The sequence below is a fragment of the Sabethes cyaneus genome, chromosome 3, assembly GCF_943734655.1.
Source record: "Sabethes cyaneus chromosome 3, idSabCyanKW18_F2, whole genome shotgun sequence".
Taxonomy (NCBI): Eukaryota; Metazoa; Arthropoda; class Insecta; order Diptera; family Culicidae; genus Sabethes; species Sabethes cyaneus.
The window spans coordinates 182,110,789-182,136,811 of record NC_071355.1 but is presented as its reverse complement, the minus strand read 5'-3'; the positions used below and the strand labels follow the sequence as shown (position 1 = coordinate 182,136,811).

General features: G+C 38.0%; 1 protein-coding gene across 3 annotated transcripts in view; it reads right to left on the bottom strand.

Moving 5' to 3' along the window:
* The window catches only part of LOC128744500 (trafficking kinesin-binding protein milt), a 165,415-nt gene that overhangs the window by 77,291 nt on the left and 62,101 nt on the right, over positions 1 to 26,023 (bottom strand). Inside the window, exon 1 of one of the 3 annotated variants that reach the window (XM_053841557.1) lies at positions 10,397 to 11,048. The exons of the other annotated variants lie outside the window; for them this stretch is intronic. The gene's annotated coding sequence lies outside the window, so the exon portion shown is untranslated. Of the gene's footprint in view, positions 1 to 10,396; positions 11,049 to 26,023 lie in introns of those variants that run through there. 3 annotated transcript variants of the gene reach the window in all.

Genomic DNA, 26,023 nt, shown 5'->3' with positions numbered 1-26,023 from the left:
TCGCTCGCTCAACTAAGGGATAACCCCCACTAGCCAGTTACCTAGAAAAGTGCAGGCTCCTAAATAAAGGTGATTTCTGCGGGGGACGCGATAACTCCCGCTTCTCCCACAGTGGCCGGCACTTGCGACGGCGAGTCACGGCGCGGTGAATAGGTCTCGAACCTTATAATGAGCGTAATTCATTTACGCTTAAGAGAAAGAAAGAAATATCTATCGTTTGGACTCCATTGTTTGTAGGTTCTCATTGTATTCTGACAAACAGCGCTGCGATTGACTCAAGCATTCAGACGGAAGCGAAGTTTCGTAAATTATGGCTAACATCCACTATGCCTATCGTCTATTACACACCGTTCATTATGCCTACCGTCCATTATGCCTAACGTCCACTATGCCCAATTTCCGTATGCTTATCGTCCGTATGCCTAACGTTGTGCGCCCCACATACGTCGTTGAAGACTTCAAGATATCTCGAGCAAGCTTCGCGGGAATATAGGACGTCATTTAAAAAAATCTAATAATGCGAGCGTCACAAAAAGTTGCTAGTTTTCAGCGTTTTCACAATCGATTTTCAATATTTTTACGCCAATGGATCAGAAAATCCTCCATCGAACACATCGAAACCAATCGCTTTTTAAGCTCAGGCTACTTAAAAAAAAATAGTACGTTTGCTAAGAAAATGCGAAGTTTTACCATCACAGACATCAGTTTGATGATTATCAGTGTAGTTGCAGACAAACGTGTGTCTAACGAAGAGTACATTAGTTGTAATTGAAATCTGCTTGTGGAGTTTTTTTTCGCAATTTCTCAACTTTCCAAGCACGGACGGAGATAACTGTACATGGAGTCTGATTATTCAGTAAAAATTATTCGGTCAAAGTCGGACATATGCAAGCAACAGCATCGCTTATGTCGGAGGACGTCTAACGGATAATTCTTACTGGGTAATTTTTGTGTCTTGACAGGTATAGCGCAGGAAATAAGACAAAACACGGACGGAACGGAACAACGTTGGATAGTGGGACAGCAGTTTGATTTCTAATATTCATTAGTACAACTTTAAATAAACATGCGTTTGAGAAAGAGTAAATTGATTTTCTCGCTTTTGAAAATTTAGTTCAAATCTCGGGAAGCATTTGGTCCATGGATTCTCCGCTTTCCAAGCACAGACGATACAACTGGATATGCTCTGACTACTTCATTTATTTATTTATTTTATTTTCAACATTTGAATTTTCTAGAAAAGCCGTTGGTAGAACTCATTTATGCATAAGACAAAATTCATAACTCTTGAATCAAGCACCGTTGAAAATTTTCCTTGGAGTATTCTGAAACAATAGGACGTTTTAAATGTTGTTTTCGATCATAGGTCCATTAAGTTATGCCTGCATTTAAAATTTCATGAAATTCTGTAAGATCCAAACCTGTACGATAATTTCGAAAATTGCCCATTTCCATGTTTATGCACTGTTGAATCGTTTAACAATAAGGTATCTATCTTTCTTTTAAAGCAAAGCGTCGAAAGAGTGATTTTGTAACTTTCCTTTGGTTGCTTTGCGGGCCCATTTTAGGAGTTATTTTTAATTTCAAGTCATACAACTTGCTGCTTGCTCGGTACTTTAATGAGCATATCTCAATGCGTAAAAGCTCTGATTTGCGGAAGCACAAGCAAAATAAATTACGAATCAATGAACCTAGAAACCGATATTCCAGTAACAACAGCAGTCGAGAATGACGCCCCTCTATTATAGTTTTCTTTTTCTATTTTCAAACTAGAACACCGACTGCAAGTCACACCTGCGATTGCAGGTCATCCATCCATAAGGCACTCGGTGTGGCTCCGTCCGTAGGGACCGTCGTCTGGCGTGTCGTAATCTTTCACCAGGCGATAGTTCCAGTTTACGTTATTGATTTTCCATTACCGGCATTTTAGCCCACTTTCTAGGTTGCTGCTTTTTACGTATTACTATCATGCAACGTTATTTTTCGCCGGTACTAACCGCACCAACCGGAGAGAACGGACTTTGAAGTGGCAGGGAAAAGCTGTATGTGTGCAGTGCAGCCAGTATCGGATCTACCCTGTATTGCACAATACACAATAAGACATAAGCCTACCAGCAGTGCGGCAGGAGCGGTCGTTTTGCTCCGGTGTGCTTTGCAATAATAAATGAACCTTTATGCGATCGACCTTTGGCTGTGGGAAATTATTGAAGAGCAAAAATGATATACTTCGCCTCTTACGCGCAAAAGCCGGGGTTCATCTGTCGATCACGGTCCATCCTATTAGCGAGCGCACACATCATCGGTGTGTATTATTGTGGGCAAAAATGTAACATCCCTTCACTTTTCCTAGATGGACGACGACGCTGTGGAATGTACTCAATAGCCCTTTCTTTTATGAGGAAGCGTTTCATGGCTTATCATTCATTGGGGTTTACCCACCTGTCTGGTGGGGAAAGCGTCGCGAAAAAACTTTGCATGTTTCGTTAATTATTTAATGATCTGATTTATGATCACCAGCAACCGGCAACCAGCATGGGTTAATTGATTATGAAATGCATTAAACTGACAAAAAATGAAATGATTAACTTTAACGAAATATCATAGGCGGGAAGTAAGGAACATCCCCATGCCCCGCCATATTGTCATTGAACCGGCATTTTGAACATACTCGCATCAAACGTTATGTCGTCCAAGCAGAAGTGCATGTATGCTTCAAACAGATGAATGACCGTCGAAAATTGCCATCTGCATCGATCGAACACCGGACAAAATTGTCGTTTCGGCAGCAATGGTGATGACAATGGCCGAATTTCATTTCACTAGGTTATGTCATAGAGCGTGTATGGCATAAGAAACTGCATGAGTATGAGTACGTTTGGAACTCTAATTTAAGATGCATTGACTTAATTAAATAATAACCGTGCATTGTTTCGATTATCCGACATATCTTTATTAAAATGTGTTGATCATTATAGTTTATCAGATTAATCTCCCGTCCTTCGTTAGGGACAGAGTTTTACAACATTAGGAAACCCATAATTTGACACTGCAGCTTATCCTTCAACATAGTTAAATGTTCTCTATTGTGTTGATGAAAAACTGTGCCAAAAGACACATTCCATGGATGGCGTCGTTTGTCGGGGTTTATTTTCTGAAATAAATGCAAATCGCAAACGTCGGAACGTGCTGGTCGTGCGAAATCAAAACAAACCATAAACAGATGCTAAGCAAGATTGACTTGTTCGTTGTCGGTGCCGACACGACGACTTGACCGACCGACGATGATGGGTTTTGCATTGTTTGAGAGACCCAACAGCTATGCTGTACGATGTCATCAACAACCAACGGGGGCGGAAGACTCTCGGGGGGTTCGTGAGAAACCACGAAGCCCGGGTCTGGTCTCCGCCGCCGACAAAGCTGTTTCGTTTAACAATAACTCACAAAAAATGAAAAAAAATTAAACTTTGGTTAATTTTAATGAATTAAGCAATCGTAGGCGCTGCTACCCATTCACTAATTTCTTCTCAGTGTAGTCGAATTAACACTGGCCCGTAATATGCATACAGCATAATTGAATTTGGAGAGGTCACAGCGGAAAAAGGCCTATCCTAGCTGAGCCACACTGTGCTGTGAGTGAAAGCGTGAGACTTGAAAAGTTTATCAATATTACCAATTGTTTGAACGGCTCGAGCATTGTTTTAACAAATTAGCATAAATGATAAATTTCCAATAATAAAAAAATCTCTACTGCGGTGATATAATGTTAGGAAATTCGGCTTGGGTAATTTTCCTACTAGTGACAATTGGCGTTTATTAAGTAATTATAACTGCTTTGCACGATAGTTGATGTTAATTGACTGGTAGGGAGAATAGTTCAACCTGTGGGTAAGCTCCTACTTATGAGATCGAACACTACGCGGTCAGCTTAATTTCTGCCTTTCCTCCTGATTCTCAATCAAATCGGGTGTGCCGCAAGGCAGCAATGTGGGCATTTAACCCAGTACTACTTATAGGCGACGCCTGGTGTCCGCATGCGATTTGAAACTGTATCTACTTATACGGTAAATTGCAGACTACTATAATCTTTGAAAGCCGGTGAATATTTTTGTCTACTGGTGTCGCAAGAACTAGTTGATCTTTAGTACTGCAAAGTGTCAGTTTATGACATTCCATCGCATTGTGACCAAAATTTTGTTCGAATACAGTACACTTATGTACCTTTTTACACGGTTTGTTTTTTCGAATATTAAGAACGGGGCAACTTAGAGACCATTCATTTATTTCTTAATACATTTGGGAGAGACATTCGTCACGTATTTTGTAAATGGTTCCTAAGTTGCACCGTTCTTATGTAATCGAAGAACAATGTAACAACTCTGTAAACAGGTTAATATGCTCTTGCAACTACTTACAGTCTTCAGCAGAGCGCGTGAGAAACATTTTTAATTATCAGCATACAAGTTGCAGCCTCGACGTATCACTAAACAAACGTTGTTAAAAATATAAGGAATAATAACGGTCCGAAGTTACTTCCATCTGAAACCCCTGATTGATTACTAACGCAGTTAAAATAATAAGCAATAGTAACGGTCCTAAGTTACTTCCCTGTGGAACTCTTGCTCGATTGCAAAAACTGTATGATTCAGTGGAACCTAACTTTACTGAGAGCTTTCGGTTTGTTAGTTAACTCTTAAGCCAGCAGACCAAGCCATCAGAAGCTCCTAGGCGATTCAGTTTTTGAGGCGATTTTTTTTAAGAATGACATCAACTTGAGCAGCGTTTTCAATCTAACAAAGATAAAATGAATAGAATTAGAGAAGGTGTTGTTTGAGCGTTTGGGGAAAATCATCTGTATCATCTTGTCTATAGAGATGTAAGATTTCACTTTGCTAAACAGCAGCAGTTTCCCCACAAGAATCTCCAATAATTTCGACCCGGTACATAAAGAGGTGATACCTCGGTAGTTTGCGGTTATCCCCTTTCTTGTAAAGTGGAAAAACATAGGATCTTCTCCTAAACAGTGGAAATTAGCTCTTTTGGAACAGTTCACGTAGAGCTCTAACGCATCTTTTAGGTACCACAGAGGGGATTCTATCAGGATTCGTGGAAAGACACAGTTTCAATTTCGAAAGGCTAGTTTTAATATCAACTATAGGAAGCAGCAGAGGGCCGCAATCTAAAATACTGTGAGGCACGTTGCGCATCCCAACTGTAAACAGGTTCGTTCTACGATGCTTACGTTCAAGAGTTATTCAAGAGTTAGTTGATCGAGAAAGTCTGAAGTATTTCATGAGTCTTTTGGGAGTTTATTAACTGCCATGAATTATTTGAAGACTCAGAGGAATGGCTCAGAGGAATTTTCTTTATTAGTATATGGCGGTTTACTCGATCGAACGTCGCTTTCAAATCGGCAAAGACTGTATCAATCGTCCATTCCGGGTGCAAAATGCATACAGACGTAAAATCGAGAAAATTCATACAAAACTAATCGCCGGAATCGACGGAAATCGGTGTTAAGGGGATCCTATTCTGGAAAGTCAAAAAATAATCGATCCTGGAATTAATGTTACGTGTTAGGGTATTTTGGTTATTGACTGAGGTATATTTGAAGATATATTTTGTATGTTTTGGATGTAAAATTAGTGATTATTATACTGTAGGCAGCTGGGCGTGTGGATGCTCTCTAGAAAACAGTTCCTTGCTGACGGGAACCAACGAAGTATCGAAGAACAGATGAAAATTGCAAATTCAAAAGATCACCCAAAATTACCAAAATTTTATCTGACATACCACGTACGGTCAGCTAAAAAAACATGGTTTCGAGTAATAATGCGTTTTAAGTTTCGTACAGCGATGTCGTAGAGGTTCCTTGCGATGACCCCATAATTTTTGCTATAACTTTTGAACGAGATCAGATATTGAAAAAAAAACCCTTTGTCACAACATTTCTGAAGGTATAAGCCTCCCGAAAATTTAAAAGAAACAAATTCAACTTTTTCGATTTTTCAGAGTAAGTTCCCCCCTTAAACAGCGGAAATATAATTTTCAGGTTAGGACCGAATAAAAGCGTTTATAACTATTGCGAAAAGCTTAGGGGTAGCAGAGTGAGCGGTTTAGTTGGAACTCCTTACAATTTGACGATTGCCACACATCCAATGCAAACATAAAAGACTGCTTATTCGAGACAATTTTTCGCAAGATAATCATAAATTCAGCCTTTCTATCATAAACGTAGAAAGTGTCAGTCAGTGAAAAACATTGCTGAACAACTTTTGCAAGCCCCGGTAGACGATCGTTGACATGCTTATTATACCGTTGATGATTGTATTAAGGTCCCCTCGAAGCATTTGGATCAACGGCCTGAACGATAATTTTTTTTTGTATGCCAGAAGGGCATTGGGTTCAAAAAGCCACTGCAACAGGTTTAACGATCATATTTTATAGCCGACCGCAATTGCTGTACACTAGTTTATAAACCTTGCTTCTGCTCATTGACGCGGTTGAACCAAATGTTTGTAGTCCAATGTCCACTTTAATATTTCATTGATGCTGTGCTTCCCGTCACCTTTATCTCCTTTTACCGAATGTAGAGTTATGGTGCCATATTTAGTCTACCTACCTAAAGTGACCGTAGATAATTATATGTGCGACTCAGATTTCGATGGTATGTAGCTAACTCGGTTAAATGTTATTAATTCCGTGCGATAAGCGTATTTTTTTTAAAGTAGTTTGGACTTGAATTGGATGAAACGAAAATAATGCTTCAAAAATTCTTCTATCCTATCTGTACTATCTGTATCTGTATCTGTCTTTTATTTCTGTACAAAACGTTGAACGAAATTTTTCGGTTTTCTAGCACATCGCCCTTTTTAAAAACTCAAAACTCTTGAACCAAGTATTAAAATCTAAACAAATTGTCTCAACAATCCTAGAAAAATCAAATTTAAGAAGTTTTTCACTAAATTTATCACGGCTATGGAGTGATCCAAAGAAAAGCTAAGAAAACTTTGGCCTAAATCATTGAAAATATTCAAATTTTGATAAAAAAAAACATTATGGATAGCGATTTATTTTTTGCTGTTTAGCTTCGAGCGGAAAACTCGATTTTCTTAAACTTTTACCGGCTTTAAAAATTCATATCGTAACCAAGCGTCTTAAAGTAGATTTTTATATCGAAACGAAAATATATTTTCTCAGCAATCCGCAAAAAATATCATTAGGAAAACCTTGGCAACACTTGAAGTTTCTTGAGAATGAAAGAAATGTCGTCTACGTACAAAATAAAAAGTAAAGGTCCCAAACAACAACTTTGAGGGATACCAAATGTGACTTGCATTGGTGAAGTTTTTCCTTAAATTTAAATAGTTAAGCGATTAGCGATTAGTTAAATAAGAATTAAGGTATTTCAAGAACTTTGGCTCAGTTTCACTTTATGACAATTCGAAAAGTACGGCAATGCGATATACCTCACTAAAGTCCTTATAAAAAGTTTCTGCGTGATTCCCTATTTTAGGTCCTAAGCAACGGATTGACCGACTTTTCATTTTTTCAAATATTAACATGAGCATAACATTGTGAATGCTGTCATACAGATTTCCATCTATTTTGCATTAAAGTTGCGGTTATAATGGATTTTTCAACGAGATAATCACTACCTGCTTTTTCCTTACTTATTTGACTTGACCAATAAGAAGAGCGAGTTGAGGCTTCTTTGGTTTTGTTGTCGTTCAAGGAAATAGCCATATTTGTCTGTTCCTGACGGTCCATAAAATAATAAGCACACAAGCAGAAAAGTAATAAACTGACCTACAAAATATGTTCATTTATAGTTCATCAGCAATGCGCATCAGAAGAGCGCACCTTCAGGTATTAATAAATCAAAGCCAACCAGCCGGTCGTAACTCACGGTGCTTCCGAGTCGACCGGCCGACCGTAAGTGAAAGCGCTTTCCTATAAACTTTTCACATACTTGTGACATTTGAATTACCTCATTTGGAGCTGAATTTGCATTGCTGCCGACATTTATTGCAAACCGTGAAAACTGTTTGATGCTGGCTGTTGCCTGTTAGGAGGCTTGCAACTGATTTATGGCTACACCACACACTTCCTAAGAGGCTGCACATAGTTGTTGCGCGGTTTGGCTTTGATTATTAATAACCTCCTCAGACCTCGGCAGAGCTTTGATGCTGCTTATTCGGAAGCCACCAACCAGCATGCCCTTTACTTTTTTCAATGATTACGGAAGCTGTTGAGGTATATTTTCCCATGTAAATTGGACTGTAATCATTCCGTTTGCAAGTTAAAACATTACATCTACAAAAATCAAAAGTAGTTTTAGTTCATCACGTGGTAAAGAATATGGTCATTTTGAAAAGGTTGGGGCAGTGCAAGCGTTCCTGCTTTTAAATGAGACATTTTCATGCCACTTATCCACACCTGACGAAGACCTTGAGATTCGAATTTCAATGTGCTTCTTTTACATTGAGTACACAACAAATGTGCAGCGAAGCAACGATAAATTGTTTCGTGAAACTGGCTAGTTTATGCATGCATGATAAACGATCCATATAGTTTGTTGTACTCAAACAAATATCTCCACGCCAGTGGAAACAGCGTGGTATTACATTTCCATTAACTATCCAATGATAGTAATCGGAGATGTCAACTTTTTGCACATGAGCTCATCCATTTAAGTTTGTTTGAAACCCGAAACTAAGCGATCTGGTGTAGAAAGGCTTGTTCTGGGGGTTTGTGGTTTCCGCACTTTGCGCGGCAGCTCAATAGAAATCTGATTTATACAACCTGAAAGAAGGTAGATAGCCACCTGCGGATCTGTAACTCCCCTTTACTTAAACGGACCAGAGCGAAAGATAGTCGCGAAAGGTGGTTTCTCTGCAACTAGGTCGATGAAAACCGCTTGGGTGTGGTACTGAGCACTGAGTTGGATCCAATTAGGGCGTTAATTTGCGGCGCTGTTATTTTTAAATGTCCGTTTTCCGCGTATCTCATGCGGCACTCTTTGCGAGGTAGAATTTCGGACGGATTAATCTATTCTAATCAGCGACATTTTCGTTCCGTCAGCACAGCACACTTACGTGATCCTGCAATTCTGCCAGAAGCTTGGTGGAATTCACAACTTCCTCGTGACCTCAGATAGTGAAGTAACACGTCACGCCGGACACACGGAAAGTGTGTTGAAGTCGAGACGAGACGATGATCATCGGCGAGCATCATGTGACGCAATCAGAAGCTGATATCGCAAGCAAACTACAAACTTGCGCGGCAAACAAACACAAACAATCATCACGGTTGATACAACTGACACCGTTATGTGGTGGTAGTGCTTCGTTCGATAAAAGTACGTCAAGTGCAAAATTATTCTGCCCCAGCAGTAGATTGTAGTTTCGTTGGTTGTTGTATACATAGGATTCAGAGAGTAACCCCCAGCCACGAGTGTATAGCATAAAATACTGTCGATTGGATAACACGGTAGCAACGAAGCAAGGGGTAAACTTGTGGCACACTTGGCATTATCAGTGCGGGTGAGACGGTGACCCGAGTCTTTCGATGTACCCATGAATGAGTTGATGATCATGGTTTTACGTTTCTTCAATGTGTTTTAGTGGAATCATGGGCTCTCAAAAAATTCGCTTCTTGTTTGAACAGATTGTTGAGAAATTCTGCCCAAACTAAACTCAAGCAAGCAGGTTTGTAAGCCTAGACACCAGTGTAAGCTTATTTTCATCGCTTAATAGTCGGGTCATTTGCCTAACTCTACTCATTCATTCGTAGATATATACTTTTCTATATATTTTTTCGCGACTGCTCAACCTGGCGTATCGACATAACCGTTGCGAGCCCCCCAACGTAATTTGTGGGGTTTTCAAGTGCTGTTTTCCGCTGATCACCTATTATGATTGGTTGTACGGTGCTGCACCACATATATGTACCATGAATAGACCATTCTACAACACCCCGCAAAGGAATAATAGAAGAAATAATTGCTATAGATGACAGCTAAACACGTTCCACGGACACTATGCTATCCAACTGATCAGCTGCCCTGGCCGGCAAAAATGACCTTCAGATGTTGTTTGTTTCTTCTTCCAGTCGACTGGTATGTAAGTTGTTTGGAAAACTAAAGTTTTTGCTCTGCTTGTATACTTCAATCGAACACAGCAACAGCTATGACGAATATAGTAGATAGTTGCACAACTGAATCACTGGAGCAATAAATGAGTAAACTCGCTAGAAATGCGACCTTCAACTTCCGGTATACCGGTAGTCGGGAATGTATTGCAGTGTAAAATTTAAATAATAGGGTCTACTTAACAAAATGGTTTATAGATGAGTCATGCAATTAAAACTAACGGAAACTACGTATACAAACAAATACCTTATCAAAAATAAAATGCAATAAAAATTGACGCATAAAAACACGGATTAATCAAGTGCCAGGAAGATGTAGTAGAGTGCACTGGACCTCCGACATAACTCGAAGAACTGGTTTACGGGATGACTGTCTGAAGGTTTTTTTTTCTCGAAGAAATCCACTTGCGAAAAACTTGAAAAAATGAATCACTGATTCTGCTGCTGCTCACTCACGGTTGTTGCGTTTGTAGTGACCAACCAGCACCAGACCAACTCTCGGTAGTTGGTGTGCGGGAATCATAAACTCAAACAGTAACAAAGGCAGACTTTGCTCACATCACGGCGCACGCAATCTGACATTGAATTTCCTTCTCACTGCTCAATTATTAAACCACTTTATTGCTTCTCGTGCCTTCATCCACTTTTCTTTTCGAACAAGATTTGTACAGGCAATACGCTTATATCTATGTACACGCTAGTATTGCTTCACGGATGTCAAATTTCTAACACATTTTTTCTTCTCAAGAATCGGCAAGGCTTGGCTAGACTTTCCTGACGCTCATCAGCACTTAAAATCGATAAATAACTCAAGTGATGTAAAATGCACCAATTTACTTTAAAACCGGAAAATTTTCCACCCGTAATCATAAACTAACGCGCAATCACTATCACGTATTTGGCAAAACTACACAACACACCCGCTCTCAACACAGCAGCTGCAGTCAGCACAGCACAGTGCACAAGCATTTTTTTGGTTCGTCGAAACGTCAAACTGTGACAGCTGTCAGCAGAGTCGACATCCGAGCTTTGTGTGTTTTACGTTTTTTGCCGACGTTCTGCTGCGCAGAAGCGGCCAACGCGCACAGTAAGGTAAAATGGACTCCAATTTGGCCAAAACTATTCTACATTTATTTTTACACAGAACAGTATAACATAAGCCAACAGCAGTAATGTTAAAGGTTTATGTGAGAAAAGTATTCGAGCAGCCTTAAAAATCGTATATTTTAAGGCATGCACCCATCCGAACTCAAATCAATTCATGAGATGTTTATAAAGGCCCCCATACACGTACGCATATGTTGGGTTGGAAATGAACAAAATGTTGGAGGTTCATTCCGACCGAGCGCCGAGCCGAACATTTTCTTCTGCCAGTTTGGTTCGTGGCACTCACACACAAGCGAGCGTGTTGGACGAACATGAATTCACCAACATTTTCTGCCAACATGTACGTACTTACGTGTATGGGGGCCTTAAAAATACAAAATTTTTGTTCGTATTATTTTACTCAATGACGTACTTTGAAAAGCATTACCTTTACAGAAAATATAAAGTTAGCAGCTAAATTTTGTTTGATGCATAACTAAATTTCTGTTTCTTGTAAAACATTTAGTAACGATTATACAAAAAATTTGCTTCAGACAAGTGGGTCGAAAAAATAAGCACCTAATTCTAAACGCATCAGTGCTAAGCATTGTGAATGATAATAAATTGGATATGATTGTATGTTTTGACCCTCAATTTACAATTTTATTACACTGTGTAGTGCAGCGCGTGTTTGCCATCTGGTAGCCGATAGATGCAACTCTATTCGAGAAATGTCTGTACCGCTCTGTGCCGTGCCGGCATATCGACAAACGACGGCAGTGTATATTTGCGCCCGGCTAGTTAGGCAACAAGCGCAACAGCAAATAGTTTCCATCGCAGAGGGTGAACCTCACTTAGACCCCGTTAACGCGAGTGTAAAATAGAAAAATTCAATGCGACTATTCTCAATAATAAAAAGTTGTCTGAAAAATCACAAAATTCTCAATGCTAAACGTTAACAAGGACATGCGATAACAGTTTTACCTACCATATATGTAGCAGTCTTCCATGACTAATTGGTTTCGTAACTCTCGAAACAGGTGCTTATTATTAAGAAAAATATTTACTTACAGTAGGTACAAGCCGCGATGTATTTCAACAACGAAACTATCATGAGTACTCACCTGAAAAAAATAAAAATAATGCAAACGTTAATAGTCGTTCATAGATCTTTTACCCATACCATGTATGGATCAGTCTTTTATTTTATGTCTAGTCCGCATCAGCCAAGCAAAGTTTTAAAAAATTATGCATTGGACATTTATAGTGCTAAAATTTCAATAAAGGGTGTGCCACACAGCAAATTGCATCACGGAAAAAATGCTGTAAAAATTACCCAATGGATATTTTCTCTTGAAAATTCGATGCTCAGAGCTTCGTCCCAGTAAACCATTTGGTTTGTATATCTCGATTGCAACTGAGAAACACGACATCATATCTGAACGAAAAAGTTATATTTCACGCCAGATAAGAACATATAAGTACCAAAGTGGAGGCAATATACGTGCGAAAATTTTGACAATTATTTGTAATTCTACCTTGCATTTTATACACGCAACATAATACTCCTGAATATATGATTATGATATAATCAAATATTGCAATCATCTATACTGCTTTATAATTCACAGTCATAAATTGTCTATGAGGACACGTACGACTGTAAAACAACTTATTGTTCACTTTGTTTTTACACACTCTAAGCATTAAATAATTTCAATGTAAAATTGACATGCATACGATTTAATGTGAACTTTCTATTACGATTTTGTGTTATCTGGGGTAGCAATCACACGACTCACTGTGATTGCTACGAAGCTCTGAGCATCGAACAGAAGAAGAAATACGGTCAGAATGGATGTTATATTAGTGATCAGGATCACGAGCGTGTCGTGAAAGCGTTTATGCGGAATCCCAATGCTTCGGTCAGGGATGTGACCGAAAAGTTGATTCTGTCCAAGTCATTAGTTTAGAGAGCCAAAGACCAGAAGGGACCCATACATGCGTATTAAGTGTGGAAGGCTCCAACTCGTGACGAATGGCAAAATACGGCGGGAAAGCAATGGGAGAAACTGTACATCTAGAAGCTGACGAAGCCTCATTGTCTCATCATGGATTATGAGACTTACGTCAAGGCGGACTTCCGGTAGCTTCCGGGGCTACTGTTCTTCACTGCCCAGCACAAGTTTGATGTTCCGGAGGAAGTAAGGAAGCAGAAACTTGTAGTAGTAAGGAACCAGAAGTTTGTGGCAAACGGAGTGTGCCGTTCGTGACTACCGGGACTGTAAACGGGCAGATCTGCCTCAAGGAGTGTCTACACAAGCATCTGCTTCCTCTGTTGAAGCAACACGAGGGCCCTACGATCTTCTGGCCGGATCTAGCTTCGGATGTCTTGGCAACAGGAAGGTCACTTTCGTACTCAAGGACATGAACCCCTCAACAAACCGGAACTAAGGTCCATCGAAAAATACTGGGCTATTATGAAGCAGGCACAACGGAAGAAACCCAAGGAGGTCAAATATGAGGAAGACATGAAGCAAAATTGGGTTTCCGTACAGAAGAAGCTGCAGCCAAATGTGGTACAGATTCTTATGAGTGGAGTTAATCGTAAAGTGGCAGCCATACGATTGGTATTGAAGTTGAATGAAATAAAAATGTCAAAAGTATACTAATGGGTTAAATTTTTAGTGTCTGAAAGTTTGAAAAAGATCAGTAACTAGGTAATTTTCTACAGCGTTTTTCCCGTTTTTACACCTTTTATACAGATAAGCACCAGAAGTCTAAAAGAGACAAAAAAGACGACGAATTCCGTCTGCCGATGCTATATGTTGGACATAGGATTAGACTTGCGTTATGATGCAATAAATAAAAGTGAAGGTTGGCATAAGATATCATTTTTAATTCAAGCATTTTTATATAGGTTCAAACAAGACCATTTAAAGTCTCTGCTGTAAAACGAAGGCGACAAGTTGGCTGCCAAAGAAAATTGCACAGGCGCAATTAACCTTGCCTTTATGAAATCTACTTAGTGGCCGTTTGTTTACAGAGACTTAAGGCCCGCCCAGAATTAGTACTTTACGGTTCCGTTTGCGTAAATCTGGCAGTTCTCCCAAACAATTTGACAGATTATCTATCATATTTACGCAACCGCTACAATAAAGTATCAATTCTGGGCGGGAATTCAAACAATCAATGTGAATATTGGATACGACATGTCGCGACAGGTGGAAAGTATAAATAGTAGAGTAAACATAAAGTCAATTCATAAATTATCCTGGATTCGTGATTATTCAAATCCAAAATTTATGAACAATATAGTGAGTTCGACAGACCGACCCGTAAACCGTAATGACCGCAATGCTAGACAATCCTAACTTTCGCTTTAAACTGAATGCTGTCAGTTTAACCGGGATGAAATCTCGGTTAATTTACTAACGCTTTAACAACATATCGATTAAAACTGAGTACTAATCAACGCGAGTCAGGGTAATTTACGAGTTCGCTAATAAATAAGCATTTCAACAGCTCTGCAAATCCTCAAGAGCCGCATGGGACATAATGATACCATACTCGTTTGAATATATGTTTTGACAGTACAATGGATTCATCTTCGCTTATCTATGTAATAGTTTCATTAAGCTCAGGCTTATCTAGGGCAAAACCGCATTCGAAACTAGAATAATTGCCGGGCTAGTACTACGATCCTATTAACTCTAACAGTTGCCTTCGGTTGATATTCGAGCATGCAACGACTGGTTTATTAGACCAGTGTTGTAGCTCACGGTTAACAGGAAACGAATTAGGAACTGGGAGGGTTAGGTTTAGGAAAAACAAGAAAGTCTGTCCTTTTAATCTAGAATAATTTCTTGAAATACTCTAATTCTTTAAGATAATTTTAGGATAACATGCTCAAATCAAATATTATAGATGCCAATATGTTAAAAAACATCAACATCAAATGCAAAACGATCGACTTTTCCTGCCGTTGCATTTCTATCCGCACGACGGTAAATAGTTTTGTCTGCGAAATGAAAAGGGCAACAGTAGTAGGGCAAGCTAACACTGAGAGTAATTTGATTGCTACTTTCAATCTTCTGTAGCTGCGAAAAATACTACCGGCTGGATACTAAATCACACGAATATTTCAAGGACATCATCGAAGGTGCCGCCACTCAGTTACATAACGAAAGTCCTGTTTGGCAACGGTACCTACTAGCTACGTGGTAGTAGCTGTCGACCAACCTTTCACTTTGTCGGTTGTTCGCAATCCATGGACCCAGCGAGAGAGAAGGCCACTCTCGTTTCGTTTCGTGGGAACTTTATTGATTGATATTATAACCTCCTGGCGCAAACGAGTGACATCGAATCGAGCTGCAATTAAATGGCAGCAGCAAATACCGTTTTCCAAGCCTCGGCGATATATCAGAACTGTTCAAGGCTCTAAATCCCAACGATTCGATGCATGCAGCGCTAGTTTCGCTAAAATGTGACTAATTTTTTTCGCGAAAACATAAATCAACCTGTCGAACAAACAGCCAGCAATATGTAGAGGTCCGTTATGTGATTTGGAGGTGGGGTGAGCCACTAAAGTGAACTAAAAACCAGGGCGTGTAGTGCAGAGCACCATACCCAGATTCGTACCAGAATTGTAGCATGAATTTTTAGATGGAAAAATCAAGCAAATTTAGATAAAACAACTTTTCTCCACTGAAAATCAGGTTTTTAGCTAACTGTTTCTAGCTAACAGAAAATTTGCTACAGCTGGGCGTGCTCTGCAAAACAATTTCGGTACTGACTGTCTGCTGACTGTGGTTCGGCAGGGGTTCGCAATTTGTATTAGGTGTAGTAATATTTATTTTGAAACGATGATTCTACAATTGATGAAGGGACGGTAAGGGAAAGTAATGAAGAAGGATTTTTTCGGGAATGAAGGGGAAGGGTGGAAAGGAAGGGGGGGGGGGGTAATAGGTAGCTATGGTTAACAAGTTGTCGTTGTGACTCCTATCTTTTGTCCAATGCTGGAAGGTGCATGGGTCGAACCAAGCTGTAATCAGAGATTATAAGATTATCAGAGATTATATTATATTATAAGGTTATAATCTCTGATTACAGCTTGGTTCGACCCATGCACCTTCCAGCATTGGACAAAAGATAGGAGTCACAACGACAACTTGTTAACCATAGCTACCTATTACCCCCCCCCCCCCCTTCCTTTCCACCCTTCCCCTTCATTCCGGAAAAAATCCTTCTTCATTACTTTCCCTTACCGTCCCTTCATCAATTGTAGAATCAACGTTTCAAAATAAATATTAATATATGCCTGACCGCATTTCAAGGTCATGACTAAAAGTCACGAGTTTGGTCAATTAGGTGTAGTGTCAATTACCACACCCTCCCGACCGTTGACATACTTTCATTTATAGCTGTGTAATATTTTCTGTTTAGATATTACAAACTATTCTAGATGTCGCAGAACTACCAGCGAGTATAATAATCATGTTTTGCCTTTCTACTATATAAATATATAGTATAAAGGTATAGAAATCACTTGGAAAACCGGAAATGGAAAGAAGGTCCTGCGGGCCGAATGTCATATACCATTCGACTCAGTTTCGAAAACTGAGCATTTTCTGTGTGTGTGTGTATGTATGTGTGTGTGTGTGTGTGTGTGTGTGTGTGTGTGTGTGTGTGTGTGTGTGTGTGTGTGTGTGTGTATGTGTGTGTGTGTGTATGTGACGCTTTTAATCTCACTCACTTTTCTCGGAGATGGCTGGACCGATTTTAATGTTCTTAGTGTCAAATGAAAGGTCTAGGTGTCCCATTGGTCGCTATTGAATTTCATACTGATTGGACTTTTAGTTCAAAAGTTATGTATAAAAATATGAAAAATATGGGACTTCATTATCTCATAGGTCCCTTAACCGATTTGAACAAAATTGATTGCATATGAAAGAGGAGCCTTGCAAACCCTTAACTTCCAAATTTCATGACGATTGGGCTTGTAGTTTGAAAGTTACATAAAGAAATGTGAAAAAATAGTATTTAAAACATATTTTTGTAACATATAAGCATTAATTCAATGAAAAACATCACACATTTTATTATTATTTGAAAATTACTACTGAGATCTATCAAACGAAACCGAGTTATTTAAAATCGGACAGTTCATTCAAAAGTTATTTAAACTTTAACACTTAAGCACCGTATATTAAACCGTTAAAACGTGTGAATTCAAAACAAATGTTGATTGTATTCAATGTGTGTGATGTATGTGTGTATGTATGTATGTATGTATGTATGTATGTATGTATGTATGTATGTATGTATGTATGTATGTATGTATGTATGTATGTATGTATGTATGTATGTATGTATATATGTATGTATGTATGTATGTATGTATGTATGTGTGTGTATGTGATCCCAAGCAACAATGTGAGTTTGATTGTACTCTTCTGGTGGTTTTCATGACCAATTTTGGTCTTGAATGTCATCATAAGAGTGTAATAAAACTCAAATTGTTACTTGGGATGACAATTTACAATTTTTAAATTTGCATTGAAATTCAAGAAAATATGTTTCTAACTTTTCTGAATCAATTGTCTGAAATTTTTGAAGCCTCTTAGTGGAATACGAAATTTGAAATTAAAGAAAAGAAAAAACTTTTACCGACTAAATCCCACTATTTAATATTTATTCGCAACAGATACGTATACGCTTTGAAATAAGACGCTGTTGAAGTCTGCACGTCGTAGGCGAACTACGTATCTGTTGCAAATAAATATTAAATAATGGGATTCAATCGAAAAGCTTTTTCTTTTCTTTGATTTCAGATTTCAATTGTCATTTTGTTCACTTGCTGTTACTCACAATTGTACACGAAAAGCAAACAGCGAAGAAAAGCTGTTAATTTAAGCATGAAGGTATAGTGGTGTATAGGATTAAAAATGAGTTGATTTTTCCAAATAAATTTATACAAATTTCAAACAAATTTTGCGCATCAATAGATGCTCTTTTCAATCAATAGATAGAGCTTAGAAATGTTATATGAAAAATAGGAAGTAAACGTTGCACGGTAGTAATTTTGTAAGATTTGTTTTCGTTAATGACATTTTAAAGGACAGATGTCTTATGTCATGTATCATGTTTCAACAAATAAATCAAAAATGACAAACACTGAAAATCATATCGATCATATTTCCCATTCTCAAGCATGTTTAAGGCGCAGCTTTTGCAACCCTCTTGTTTTCCTAACCCTCCAACATTGTAAAAACGATGCGATCAAGCTAATGACTATCTTTTCATGAAAGTACATTCAAAAAAAGCATAAGTTTTGATTTTCATGCAAAAATAATTATCTGAAGGAGCGCCAGCTAAGAAAAAGTTCAATTTCTCTTTTTCATATCTAATGCTCTATTCAGTTATTTTTTCTAATTCAGATATATTGCAAAATTGAAGCCAAGCAAACTAATAGTAAAATTTTGAGATTAATCATTTTGTTGTCGATATTCTTTGTCTTCAAAGGCGAAGTATAATAATAATTTTTCTGAACTCTTGTTTTTCAAAGATGCTAACTTTTGAACACATGGTATTAATTAATTAGCAACAAATCTGTTCTGAACACATATTTCATATTGTCAATTCAAAACAAGTTTCCTATGTGGCTCTGAAGCCCGAAAGTTTAGGCCGACCGATTATAAAACTAAATAAGGTGTTACAAGTATCTACGCACACAAGGAAAGAAAATTTAATTATTCTACGCAATACGTTGTGAATTTTACTGGCAAATAAGGATTTTGAGGAATACGGAACGGATATTTAAAAATATAGTTAAGTTAATTATACATAGATGTTCCTGAGAAATTAAATGATGATTATTGTGACAGTAGAAAGGCTAGGTCACGCCGCTAGGTGGATTAATTCGGGTTTTTAACTATTCGATGGCATGACGAAATATTCCAACAAATGAGTTGAACAACTTCTACAAAGTGATGCGATTTTATATACCATTCCAATATTACCGAACCGAGTGGTAATTGAACGCGAATGGTGAAATGCACAAAACATTGAGTGTTACGTCGGTAATAATATAGGAACGATCTTTAAACTTCATGAACATGCATTTATTTACAAACTGGACAACCAGGAAAAACCATTCCTATGCCGAAACGTCATGTTCAATTTCTCAAATGCACAACCGGTGGTCATATCTATCACCGACACGCGTGACAAAAGTGAAGGTACTCGTTTCAAACTAACAAAGTGCCTTTTTTAACCAAACCAACCCGTTTGAATGACCAGTTCTCGCACACACGACAAGCGTTGAACACCGTTCATTTTCCTATCCCGGGCAATATGATAGCACATATAGCATATGAAGTCACCTGTATGCTATGCTAGGGACGTAGAAGAAGAAACGATTGATACAAAAATAAATGAACATCGAACTTGCTGACACTACCGCTGACGGAAGTCATTGACATTTGCGCCGTTCGTACGCAGAAGATGAGCTAGCAGAAGCTAGCTAAGTAGTAAGTCCATCTGTGTTTCTCCCAGACAGGTGCGTAAGTGTATAGCACACGCGATCGACAGGAGGGACACCACTCACTGGTAAGTGGTAATCACGACATAAGGCCCGTGTCGTTACGTGAGTTCATGTAAACGATCAATCCCGAATAGTTTAACCATGCACCAGACGTCGCCGCGCTTTATGCGACTGCGTATATGTATTATGTAAACTCGAAGAGCAATTTATGCGACACTAGCCCTGCTAACAGTAAATACTGATCAGTAAAAGAGCAATTTCGCACATTCTGGCTGTTAAAGTCTTGAAGTCAGTTTGTGATTGTGAGCACGCAGAAAGAATGGATTGAGACAGCTTGGAATTCGAAAGTTTCGGATGAAAAAATGGTTGAGAAAAGCTGACAAACACTGCCAGCAGAAATTAGAATGGAAATAGTTTTCTCAAGTAATGATTTCAGTTAAAAACACACTTGGGACAAAGTGCCATAAGATACGGCTGACAAGATAGCCTGTTGCAACCTTTACGTCACGAATGAATGGAATTCATCAATTTGATAACCAAATTATACTTAGAAACAGTGTTGCTATTTATCGGTAAAAGTACCGGTTCGGTTCGAAAACACGCTCAAAGGTGCTTCCCAATCATCAAATTTGCAATTGATGCAAATCAACACGAATAGCTTTCATTTTAAATCATCGCGATGAGTTTTAACAATTAAAAAAAAAGCAAAAGCGCTATCAAGTTTATTCATAGAGTCGTTAAAAAAATTGTAACACTTATGTTCCTTTTTCAGTTTGGCTGTTAGCACCTGAAATACTTGGATTATCAATTCTTGCGTAATTATATATAAATCACTTCTAAAACATATAAATTCTTTTCACCGTGGAGAAAATTATTTTATAATATTATTCATAATTTATTAGTACATACGGTATTGCACTTAGTTTGTATTTCATTGAAACTAGATCTCGAAATCATTTTGTTTGCCCATTGGCCGCTTAAAGTTACTGGTTGGGTCCGGCGTCGCAATGGCGTATACAATGAGAAATATCACTGTGATAATTTACAAGTAAGTATATTTTCAAGTTGTAATTTAAATGAAAGTGAGAAAATTCGAGTTTAAAGACATAAATTGATGTAGAATAAAGCAATCTTATAGTTTTCCAACAATATTGCATTAAATTTGTGCATTCATGCTCAAAATCTAAGTTTTCTTCTAGTTGAACCCCTTGAAATGAGCCTCAAAGCATTTTGACAATGAGTTATTTCGCCCAGTACTGTTTCGCCTTGTTGTGATTTTTTTATTTAGTTTCGCCTGTTTACATGCGCCTGTGTTTTGAAAACAAAATAGTTTCGCTCTTTACAAACCTTTGCACGGTGCCTAACCTCAACTCTGGTTTGACGTTTTTGTGTGTTTTGTTTTGATTCCCTTTGTAACCTAATTTTATTGCTAGTGGGTTTATTACTTGTAATTCGCATCACTTGTTTGCGGAAACCGGAAATACCCGACTTTTCCGAGGCAGGAAAATGGTAACAGTTCTGTATAACATATATATTTGTCCTTTTTGCAGTTTTTTGCTTCTGGGTCTTGCGAATAAGTAATCAAAACAAACCCCACAACACTGTCAAACCTGGGACGAAAAAAACGCGCTGACATCTGCGTGCAATGCTTTACTATCATCTGTTTACAAAACGATTTGCAAATGAGCCTGATAATTCATAACAATGAAAAGGCTCAAAACTGGAAATTGTCTTTTTTTTTAATTAAACGCTTCTATCGTCCATCACTAAAATCTTTTTTTAAATAATTCTATCGATTATTATAGGAGAAAGGAATCTTGCCATGGATATTATCAGTCTTTTTAGTGCTGCCGGTGTAATAAAACGATTTGTTTACATTTGGCTAGTTGCGCCCTAATCGCGAATCACTCCGGATATCTAGACGATTTCATAATCATCATATGTGACTCGAAGAACGTTTTATCTTTGATCGACCAATGAATTTTTTGTATTTTTGCAAAAAATAGGCTTGTTTACGTTTGATCGCGAAATACATTCTCGGTTTGTTGACAACAATGACAGCAAATCGGTGTAAGACAGAGAAAACGAGTGATTATTTGCGAGCGTAATCAATTCATATTTTTCTCACCAGTTTTTGCGTCGGCGATTCTTCTCGAACGAATACGATAAGACAGTGTTAGAAATTGTCAAAATTTAAATCGCTAATGAGCAGGCGATCAGCAATCATCGCGATGAAAATTAGCAACATTGATTGGAAATTACTGAAAAGCATATTATCCGACATTCTGAGAACAAATTTTTTCATCTGCTTATTTGAACTGCTTATGCATGTAGCAGAAAAAAAAACGAATTTTTTTTCTTTCATCGTATTCGAGATTTTGCTAAGACGATCAAAACGTAAAGATGCTGAACCATTGGTTTTTTTTGCAATGACGTAGCACCACGTCTTACGCGAAAGTATGGATGTAAAATCAATATCTAAATAAAAATACGTTTGCAATAAAAAGCGGTCAGGTTACCAGCGCCGAAAACTCGATTATTAGTAAACCAATTGGGAAAATATTTAACAATTCATCGAAAAAATCCTGTAAATTGAATAATATAGTGAAAACAATTTTTTTGGAAAATGCACAAACCTCAAGCAATAGGTCGTATCAATAAAAGAGTTGGAGCAAACTCTCCCATAAGATTTACACAGGAAAAGCAAAGCAAACTGTTTTATTCATATGGCCCAATTTCATAATTGACCAATGAATCAAATCAATTACATATAAGCACACAAACGCAAAACCCAAGCCGATTGCAATTGCGTTGAGCTGAACGGTGAGGCCTACGTCAAGACAGACTTCTTCCGGGGCAGGAGTTTTATAAGGGAATCTGACGGGAAGGGAGCAGACATTTTCAAGCATATGAAACTGTCGAGGCACGCTGTGAAATATTTGGTTTGGCGGGCTATGTGTACCTGAGACTTGAATAGCGACTCACTTTTTTATTGCAACCGCTCGTCAACGTTCATCAATGCAAACCACATTTATTGGTAAAGGAGCATAGTACATTTTCAATTCTAAAAAATCGAAATTATTTTTATTGTTTACTAGCTGACCCGACAAACTTCGTATTGCCACAAATTAACCTGTGTTATACATAAATCATGAATCTTGGATGATCTTTGTCACAATCTCGAGTTTTGCAAGTTTCTGAGGACTTCAACCTTAGATGATTCATTTTGGCAGTTACGTAACTATGAAAGTATCCCAGGTAACCAATAAGCATCACCAATGCTATTCAAATGTAGGCCAATAAGCATTTAAGTCGCCTTAAATGCTACTTAAATGCTATTTTGGCAAAATATACAGCTACTTTACTGATAACCTTCTTATAGTGCTGACAATGCTAATTTACAGCTAATTACCGACACGAATTTGAATACAATTTTAGATGCCAATTTACAACACCTATGCAGTCAAAAAGCTAATATACAACAACGTGCAGTATAAAATGCCAGATACGCTGATTTGCTGCTTATGTTAATGCTTATTAGTTACCAGGAATGGGTAGTGTAATATACAAATTTGCAATTTTTCCTCACAGTAAAGTAGAAAACAACTTCCCTGTCCTCTCATTGCATAGCCAGAAAGCGGATAGTAATATTCGCCATGATTGTACAACATTTCGCCGAATATCATTTTGCGAAAAACCTTAAGCGGAAGCGGCTGTGAAGTCTGTTGATAAAGAAGGGTCAAGTCTTAGAAAAACGTTTAAGCCAAAGGCTTTGCTTTCTTATGTCTTTTACTGACAAAATGGTCAAATGGCTCAATACTAGATAAATTTACAAATTAAATGACGCCATTTTTATCAAAATCGGTTTAAAAATGTTAAAGTCATGACAATATCAATGTTGGGTACTCGGGTACCCTTGTTGCCCTGCTAAAGGTGTTTTTCTTGTCGCACACATAACGGTTAAAGTCAAATTTTCGACTAAAAAATAAAAATAAAAATATTTATTTAAGAAAATATTTGAAATAAGGCAAAAAATATGGTGTAAAAGATTCTATGCCCCCTTAAGATACGTTAAATGCTACTTCAAAAATACTTCGTTGAAATATACGGCTTACTCTTCTATAGCGCTCACAATGCTTGGTTGCAGCGGAGTACTGACAAGAATTTTAATATAATTTTGGATAACAAATAACAACAGCTATGCAACCGAACAGTTAGTTTTAGGCGCCAGTTAGGAATGACGTGGATTTGGATCCCACTGCAGTCACCATTAAATGTAGGGCCTTCCGGGGCTCCACAAGTGCCAATAAATGGTTGAATTACTGCCTATGTTAATGCTTATTGGTTACCTAGTAGGAACCATCAACCAGGAAATTTACGTGAATGAGCATCTGAAAAAATGTCTGCTGCATTTCCTAAAGTAACACGATTGTTCCGTTCTATTTTAGCCGGATTTAGCATTCTCTCATTACGGCACAAAGATCATGGAGTTGAGTGCCACGAAAACTGGTGTTCTACGGCAAACAAAATAGACGAGGCAGCTGTACAGAAACAGATCGCACGAGTTACAGTAAACGAAAGGTCCAGCAATACGGATTCGATCAACCGGCAACTAAAGCACCTATTAAATTAAACTTCACGGTCGATAGTTGAATAAGATAGACACTAAACAGCACACATGTGTCAAAAGATTGTCCATCAGTAAGGGTAGCATCTAAGCAAGTGCCGTGTTCCTTATATAAAGGTTATAGATTGTGTTTTTTATCGACTGGATTCAATTGTAACTGTTAATATTCGGCAGGGCAGTCTTCGGAGAAATTTATCAAGACTGAAGTTTGATGTTTTCCCGACGTTTCGACATTACCCCTTGAAAAAGACACCAACAAAGTGTCGAAACGTCGGGAAAACATCAAACTTCAGTCTTGATAAATTTCTCCGAAGACTGCCCTGTCGAATATTAACAGTTAAAGGTTATAGAGATTCCTTTTTACCAGTCCTTTGTGGTTCAAGGGTTACGCAATATCGGCGAACCACAGGGCCTGCGAAAAAAGTCGGGTTCGAATCCGGTAATAACTGGATTATCTAATTTTTTCGACTTTTTTCTTTTCACGTCTTATCCCGCCCTGGGGATACTAGAAAACACCTTTGTTTCATTACTTTCTGCTACCATTTCCTTTGTCTTTTCAATTTTTTTTGTATGCCAGAAGGGCATTGGGTTAAAAGGCCACTGCGACAGTCTTAATGATCGTCTTTTATGGCAGGCCCCGATTGCTGTACACAGTTTACGGACCGCTCATACCCATTGATAGAGTTGGGCGGGATAGTTGTAAAACTGTGCCCCAATTTGGTACTACATGGTTTATAAAGCCAATGACCGTTTTGGGATTTAGGCTCCATACCTGATATGAAGTAAGAAGGAAACTTTCTAGGAAGTTGTGCCTTGATAATGCAAGAGCTCCGCAATAGCAGAGCAGATGCGCTGAACTTTCAGGTTCAGAGTTACAAAAGCGGCAGGTGTCGGATGATACCTTGCCGATATTCTTTAAATGATGTCTTTTCAATAGTTGTTGTCGTTACGAAAATTATCATATCATCCTTGATTTAAAAAATTTATAACTCTTGAACCAAGAAGCATTGTAGAACAATATTTTTTATATGAAAATACAGTAATGTGCCGATTTAGTCAGCCCCATGTTGAATTTTGGGCTGTCAAAATGGGGAAACTGACAAAATCGAGAAATTGAAACAACGAATCTTTTTGAAAATGCAATATCGAAGATTTCTACTAAAAATTAAATTTTAACCCTCAATTGGTCAACCGAAAGCTCAATGAACCGGGCACAGTACACTGGTCTAGAATCTTTTTTGGTGCGCATTAGCTTTGAGCGGGAAAACTTGGTTTAGGTTTATGGAACCTTAGGAAGAGTTTCTGAAAATTAAAAGTTCTATCGTCGAGCGGAATTCAAATGTTGATTGATCCCCCTAAAAGTGAAATAAAAAAATTATTTTTCTTCAGTTTCAATATAACACATTGAAGTGTTCTGTAAAGTTTTAGAGCATATTATTGCAAGAAATTTTGCTGAAGACAGTAACCTTCTATCTCTTCAGTAAAGATAGAAATATCCTATTTCTCATATAAGAAAAATCGTTAAAATTATTTTTTTATTTTAATTGTTTTTGTACTTGTTGTTGTATGACTTTTTCCTGTTTCACCAAGTTGTACAAATAGTAAAAACACACAAC